General features: G+C 36.5%; 1 long non-coding RNA gene across 1 annotated transcript; it reads right to left on the reverse strand.

The window, feature by feature from the left end:
• Positions 1–7080: 7080 nt before the first annotated feature.
• LOC127526514 (uncharacterized) lies at positions 7081–8228 on the reverse strand. Its single transcript, XR_007934016.1, has 2 exons — positions 7736–8228; positions 7081–7267 (listed from the first exon to the last, which is right to left on the reverse strand). It is a non-coding gene; the product is annotated as an uncharacterized LOC127526514 (long non-coding RNA).
• Positions 8229–8450: the final 222 nt, after the last annotated feature.

Below are 8450 nucleotides of genomic sequence, written 5' to 3' on the forward strand. Positions count from 1 at the left end.
GTTTTGATGTCACTACACTGGTTACCTGTGTCATTCAGGATTGACTTTAAAATATTGCTTATGGTTTATAAAGCCTTAAATAATCTCGCCCCATCTTATATATCGGAATGTCTGACACCTTATATTCCAAATTGCAACCTCAGATCCTCAAATGAGTGTCTCCTTAGAATTCCAAGAGCAAAACTTAAAAGAAGTGGTGAGGTGGCCTTCTGCTGTTATGCACCTAAAATCTGGAATAGCCTGCCAGTAGGAATTCGCCAGGCTAATACAGAGCACTTTAAAAAACTGCTGAAAACACATTACTTTAACATGGCCTTCTCATTACTTCACTGTAATATAAATCCTGATACTCTGTATATCCAATTCATTATAATAACTATTCATTCAAAATCTGTACTAACCCCTACTCTCTCTTCTGTTTCCTTTTTCCGGTGTCCTTTTGGTGGTGGCACAAGCCACCACCATCTACTCAAAGCACCGTGATGTTCCAAAAGTGATGGATGGAATAAAAGCCAGAAGTCTGTATGACCATCACCATCAAGTGACTCCGTGAGAACCCTAACTGCAAAGAGGACTATTTCATTTATGTTAGGTAGAATGCCCAGAAGGGACTGGGCGGTCTCGTGGCCTGGAACCCCTACAGATTTTTTTTTTTCTCCAGCTTTCTGGAGTTTTTTTTTGTTTTTTCTGTCCACCCTGGCCATCGGACCTTACTCCTTTTCTATGTTAACTAATGTTGTCTTATGTTCATTTCTTATTTTGTCTTTTATTTTTCTTTTCTTCATTATGTAAAGCACTTTGAGCTACTTTTTGTATGAAAATGTGCTATATAAATAAATGTTGTTGTTGTTGTTTAGAGGTGATCTGTGGGTTGTCTGTAACTATTCTCACAATCCTGCGCATATGCCGCTCCTGTATTTTTCTTGGCCTACCAGACCTGGGTTTAACAGCAACTGTGCCCATGTCCTTCCATTTCCTGATTACATTCCTTACAGTTGAAACTGACATTTTAAACCTCTGAGATAGCTTTTTGTAACCTTCCCCTAAACCATGATACTGAACAATCTTTGCTTCCAGATCTTTTGAGAGTTGCTTTGAGGATCCCATGTTGTCACTCTTCAGAGGAGAGTCAAAGAGAAGCACAACTAGCAATTGACCACCTTAAATACCTTTTCTTATGATTGGACACACCTGTCTATGAAGTTCAAGGGTTAACGAGCTAATCCAACCAATTTGGTGTTGCAAGTAATCAGTATTGAGCAGTTGCATGCATTCAAATCAGCAAAATTACCAAAGTTTTGCACAGCCAGTTTTTCACATTTGATTTAATTTCATGCAACTAAAAACTGCTTCACTAAAAATCCTTGTTCGGAAAAAATCCCAGTACTCAGATGTCCCTAGAAAATGAAAGACATACCACTGTTATCGTTTTTGTTGAAAGTAGAGTGAATTATTATGCAGGCTGAAAGAGGCTCCCAAACTTTTTCATACAACTGTAAACTATTTGAAATTGGAAAAAATTAAATTCTCATTTAGAGGATCTGTTCAAAACTTTTTTAAAACATGGCAAGACCTAATCAGTAACATTTTAGAATAAGCACTTATATTTCTCTATTTACTACTCTTAACAGTTTTGCTCTGGTTGTTGGCTTTCCACTTTTTCTCATGGGTGGGGGTTGATTTGAATTGATTTTAGTTTTGTTACGTTTGACTTGATTGTATGGAATATTATATTCTTTTAATAAATTCAATAAACGATTAAAAAAAAGGAGAGAGTTACCTTTTTCATAGATGGTCATCTTGTCTAGAGCCCAAAACAGTCATTTACTTTCCTTTGCCCAATTTAACTTGTTTTTTTAATTGGTATACCAAGGTGGTGTCAAAGCCTCTTGTTGTTTGACCAGAGTGGTTGCTTTAAACAGGCATACAACTGTACTGGTCTTTCTAAACAAGGAGCACAGTGATGGATCACGGAATTTATGTAGCATTTATTATATTCTGTCACTTTTCCCACAAAAGTAAAGCACATTGGTTTTAGCTAAAATAAATTTGGACTGAACAAAAGAGGCTATGTTCCCTTTTTTTAAGTTAATAGTTTATGTTTCTTGTTAATAGATCTTCTGCTAAGCCTTTTTACACAGAACATGTCAAATATGGTCCTTCTATAGTATAATACTATGAAAAATCTTAAACCCAAGTTTAGGATGAAGTGGTTCTCTGCTGAGCTTACTTGGCATTGCTGTCATGAAATTCAGATGCAAACAAAAAGAATAAGATCACTTTACATTACCTATTTGAAATCATAACAGATAAAAAATAGGATATCTAATGGAAGAAGAGTAGCTTACTTCTAGTTGAATAAACAATGTGATAAACTTGAACATGAGCAGCAATCTATAACTGATTCCCAGTTTATGATGCATGTTGTTAATAAAGAGACACAGAGAACATTTATCTACATTACTAAAACCACATTACAGTATAGGGCAAATTACTAAATGATAAATTGTAATTCTTCCCTTTAAGAAAATACAGTATATTTCCCATCTCTGACCTGATACACACCAACAAGGAGTGTTCTGCTAGGAACACTCATTACACTGAACATTGCTTGGGAATATGTTACATAAGCTAATCTCCTATATCCATTCAGATTTTTCTCTTCTCAAACAAATGGAAAAGTACATCCAGGCTTCCTTCTGTGCTCATTGAATTGCAATAATTAGAAGTATAGGTGATACAGTCATCCCTCACCTATCGCGGGGGTTATGTTCCAGAACCCCCCGCGATAGGTGAAAATCCGCGAAGTAGCGACCTATATTTATTTTATTATTTATATATATTTTAAGGCTTTATAAACCCTTCCCACACTCTTATAAACCTTTCTCACTGTCTTATTAACCTTTCCCACACTCTTATAAACACTTCCTATGCTCTTAAACACTTTCTACACTCTTAACACCGCAGAGCAACACTACACGCAGCGATCAGACGTCGATGTGTCTGCCACTCGCTTTGTGAAGGGGGGGGGGGGCAGCTGAACGCACATTAAGCAGAAGTGGACTTTGTGCAGCTTCAGCCAAAATGCCTGCTTGACGCTTTGCGCGTTCTGAAGGGGGAGGAGGAGTGTGTTTGTGTGTAGGGGGTGGATTTGAGGGCTGAACGCACGTTCGCTCAAACCCCCCTTCCCGGAGGCGTGGTACGCTCCCAATTGTATCCGGGTGCAGGTCGCAGACTCGGTCTTCCACGCCCCCGGCCTTCCGCGCCTCCTTCCTTCCACACCACGCCCCCAGCTTTCGCGTCAGTCCTCTGTAACATCGCTTTCGTTGAAAAACTAGTAACATTGATTTACCATGTAACCCTAAAAGATGATATTTATATGACTTCCTGCAATCACAAGGCAAGAATCCGAGTTTCTCTTTATGGTATTACTGTCGTGTTTACTTTTAGAAACAAAAAACAGTTTTATAATTTATGAGTCAGGATTCGATAGTTAAAAAAAGAGGGCATAACATATTTTTAGATTAAGGAAACCCCATACTAAATTTGAATGTGGATGCTCTAACTGCTATTATAGTGAATTCTATCATTCAAAATATTTGAAATTATTTTTATGGTACTTTTGTACTAAACGGCATGTCTGACATTATTTCTGGAACCTCGTTCAATAAAGGAAAATTCCATTAGTGACATTAATTTATTATGTTACAAAATAAATGATGATCAATAACACAACAAAGCAATCAACAGGCATGAAAATGAAGGTCTAAACTTTCGAGTTTAAAAGAAACTTTTAAAATTGTTTATTTTGAACAATTTTTTAAATGATCCAGCTTACTAATACAGTTCATACCTTCATTTCCATTGTTTGTCTTGAATTGTGTTTTCTTAATTTTGTTCTTCGCTGCTGCTATAATGTTGATAAATTTCAAGTGGAGTTATTAAACTTTCAAACGTTTACCTGGTTTTTAATTTTAATGCATAATTGTTCTCCCTGGGACCCTAACTTATAAATATGTACTTATCAAAAAAAGTGAAGCAAATCTCTCAAATTGCTTAATAGATATTATATCGTTTGTTTTTCTAAAGAAATGCAAACATTTGCATTATTGAAAGTTGCACTTCCATAAACCATCATTTTTATTTATTTTGGAACTGAACTAACAGATTTTAAACTTAACTTTAAAAATGTTTCGTTTGGGTCGATACAATAATTACAAATCAATTTTTTAGTGATTTTAAATCATTTAATCGCCATATACCATTTCTTGTATTAGGAATTTGTCATTTGTTGCATACCCCAACTTACTCTCCAAACGGAGATTTACTTTTTTGTAAATAAGATTGCCGTTATTAGGTCATCCGTGTCACTGCCTGCTCAGGATTCTTCCCATAGTGTGTTCAGCTGTCTTTGACCACTTTGTGCCTGCGTGTGTCATCGTCTCTGTTGTCTGATTTGGTGTAACGCCTGAATCCTACAAAGTGTCCCCTGGTCAGTGTCCCCTCTTGATTAGTTAAGGGTTTTTTTGATTCTGTCAGACCAAGTATTGTTACCTTAATAAATGCTAGCTTGATTTCTGGTTGTGTTCCTGCTGCCTTGAAACATGCTGTGGTGCAGAAACGTATTATAAAAAACAAAATAAGGACCCTCTAATGTGTCAAATTTCAGGCCAATTTCTAAACTGCCTTTTTTATCTAAAGTCTTTGAAAAAGTTGTCCTACCTCAAACATTTCTAGATGAAAATAGTATTCTGGAAAAATTCCAATCCAGATACAGATGTTCTTGCAGCACTGATACATCCTTGTTAAAGGTTAACAGTGACCTCTTCCCAATTACTAATCCTGGAGATTTTGCCATTCTTGTACTGCTAGATCTTACCTCAGCTTTTGATGCCGTGGATCTTATGATTCTTATATCCTGCCTTGAACAGTATGTAGTCATCCAAGGTAATGCCCTGAAATGGTTTAAATCTTATCTAAGAAATAGGAGCGTTTCTATTCATTTGGGTGAGTTCTCATCCTCTGTAGCTCCTCTTACTTGTGGGGTTCCATCCTTGGACCAGCTATCTTTTTGATAGGCATGTTACCTTTAGGCTCCATTGTTAACAAGTATGGCTTCTCTATACTGATGACACTTAAATATATTTGCCACTAAAATCAAAGCGAGAAAATACAGACTCTCCATGTGTGCTTGAATGATATTAAAACCTGGATGGCAATGCATCTTCTTAAACTAAATGATAATAAAACTGTGATCATGGTGTCCAAGAGTTAAGAAAGTTTGAGTGTCTCTGATATTGCTCTTGGACCCCTTTCCATATACGTATCATAAAGCTTCATTTAGCCCAGGTGTGATCTGTGACAGCTCATTCAAACTCGACAAACAGATACATTGTGAAGTTAAATGAAGCTTTTTCCAGCTGAGACTTTAAGGTAAAGGCTTTTCTTTCTTTCTGTGATCTTGAAAAGGCCATCCAAGCTTTTACAGCATCTCATTTGGACTATTGCAGTTCTTTGTATGTAGGTATTGGTCAAGCCCTGTTACGACGCCTACAACTATTCCACAACTTTGCTGTTCACTTATTGAAGGCTCTCGTAAGTGTGGCCATATTTCACCAATACTGACCTCACTTCACTGGCTTCTGGTCCATTTCAGAATTGATTTTAAAATTCTGTTTCTTGTTTTCAAATGTTTGAGTGGATCAGCCCCATCTTGTCTCTTGGAATCTCTTCATTTGTATGTGCCAACAAGATCCCTGTGGTCTACTAGCCTGATGCTCTTAGTTGTGCCGAGGTCGAGGCTGAAGCAAAGGAGGAATCGGGTGTTTGTGGTGGCTACTCCTTTTCTCTGGAATGGCTCTCCTTATTATATTAGGTCTGCTCCATCACAGGCCATTTTTAAGTCATCATTAAAGTCTTATTTCTTCTTGCTGCCATTTGACCCTCCAAAAGGTTGACATTTTTTGTATATGTTGGCTCACGTACATTCAGGATTATAAATATGTATATATGGGTATTTTAAGTTTATCTTTTATGTAATGGCTGGTTATTCTTGCAGTTTTGTGATGTGTACATACAGTATATTTGAACTGCTTCTTTTACCCTTTCTTGTACAGCACTTTGGTTCAGTTCTGGCTGCTGTTTTAAATGTGGTTTATAAATAAATATTGCCTTGCCCTGCTTTATAAAACATTATTTTAATACATAACACTAAGACAATGGACTGTAAAGTTGAAGTTGGTTTGAAACATTTATTACAAAAAAGTTAAAGAATATATAAAATATAGAACAAGAATTGTAGGTTGTAACTGAACAATGAGGGACATGTATGTTTGTTACATTTTCTCACAAAACTCAGTCATTTTCCTTTTTCCTCTCACGTTAATCTAAAAACAGATGCATGTCTTCCATATGTGAAAAAAATATGTCTAAAGACATTTTCCCTCTCCTCTTCTTCTGGAAATTCAGATAGCAAATCAGATTTCTGAAGGGCCTCCTCAGTGTCGTCTTTGTCCATTGACAGTAATGCAGGGAGTGAGATTCGCCCTCTGAACACAGAAATGTTCTCAGCACATCACTTCTGTGCCTCGGTGAAATGCTGAAGGATTCCATGCTGCTGTAATACATTATATTAAAAAAGAAAGAAAGAAAATTCTTTAAATGGTCATCATAAAGCTCATAGCCTTTTCCTCCACATTTACAAGGAATGTAAGGAAAGTAAAAAAAATAATGTACAGTAAATTTAATTTATTATACATTATTAACATTACTGCTTTCGATCACAGATTCTACAAGTCTTCAATGTTTCTTACAATACACTATTATTAATACTTCACACAATGCATTTCAAATGTTTTAAGGACTTTAAGAGTTGTACTAGTACTACAGTTTGTCAGAAGATATAAAACAGGCTTTTAGTCTTTTGGGCTTTGACTCCTACTGCTTAACAATTAACAGTCGGCATCTGAGACAAACATTAAGTCTTTTTATACATTTTATTCACTACACCACAGGCATTGTAAGCCAGCATCAACAAAATGTAATTTATCTTTCTTATGGAAGTTTATAAAATGATGTGTCTGTACCTGCTCATCAGTGTCCTGTGCTGGATGTTGGAGAAGGGACGCTGACGTTTCTTCTAAAAGAAAAAATCTGAAATCTGCAGAATGCAGTGCTATGGAACAGAATAGCAAGACATTTGTTCATTTCAGATGTAGTGCCAAGTCTTTACTCTGTCTTCTCATTAATGGCTCAATAAAGTCTAAACCTAAAAGCATAGAAAATAATATTTACCTAAGGAAATGTTAAAAAAGAACCAAAAGAATAAGCACAAAAAATGACCCTATCCTGGCTGTCCATTGTTTCTGTGCCTTCTAATTTTTTGGTTGGTTCTTGGCCTTCATTTAGAAAGGCGTTTGATCGCCCAGTCCGATGTGAGCAGTTACTTCAGTGATTTGAAAAAGAAGCACTAAGTTTATAATGGTAAACATTTGGACTATTTGTCTTTGATTTACAATATGGCTAAGTATATTTGCCATATTGCTGCAGAACTAAATTAAGAGTTATTAAAGGAAATTTAAATTTCATTTACCCCTTGGTGCTGGAGTTCTCAAGTAACATTCTACACCAGCTCTTCCACAAAGCCTGCATGTCATTCTAAAGAGGACTGAGCAGAGTCACGTTGTTAAAAGGAGTTTAATGTTACAAAAATATTTATGCAAACCATTAAACATACATTTAAATGATCTGGATTTTGAAAGGTAGGCATTTCTGGAACTTCAAAACCACTATGGATAGTATGTTGAAATAAAAAAAAAAAACAAATATAATAAAATAAATTAAACATAACACAAATATCCAACACAAATTGTAGAAGGTGACAAAAATGGGAACCAGCAACCAGATATAATCCTCCCTCTACAAATACTACAATGAAAGAAGAGAGGACTAAAGTTGAGACACAACTCATTAAAATTGAAGGGGACCTCGAGGATGAAATACAGAGACACCACAAAATGGTCCTTTGGAAACCTGGACACAACATTAAATACAGACATACAAAAAATGATAGTTACAATATGAAATGGTCATACCATCAACATGGAAATTCCACAGCCATGGCTATTCATTTGACTTGGAAGGCCCTAATACATCCATCCATCCTTCATCCATCCCGCTATATCCTAACTACAGGGTCACGGGGGTCTGCTGAAGCCAATCCCAGCCAACACAGGGCGGAAGGCAGGAAACAAAACCCGGGCAGGGTGCCAGCCCACCGCAGGGCGCACACACACCAAGCACACACGAACACACCAAGCACACACTAGGGAGGCCCTAATACAAGGGGTAAAAAAATTTAATCAAAGAAAAATATTAAATACTGACATACAATGAACTGTTGACAATGACTTTTAAACAAAAACAACAATGGAATTGGCCACTTGGGACAC

The sequence above is a fragment of the Erpetoichthys calabaricus genome, chromosome 2 (assembly GCF_900747795.2).
Source record: "Erpetoichthys calabaricus chromosome 2, fErpCal1.3, whole genome shotgun sequence".
NCBI lineage: Eukaryota > Metazoa > Chordata > Cladistia > Polypteriformes > Polypteridae > Erpetoichthys > Erpetoichthys calabaricus.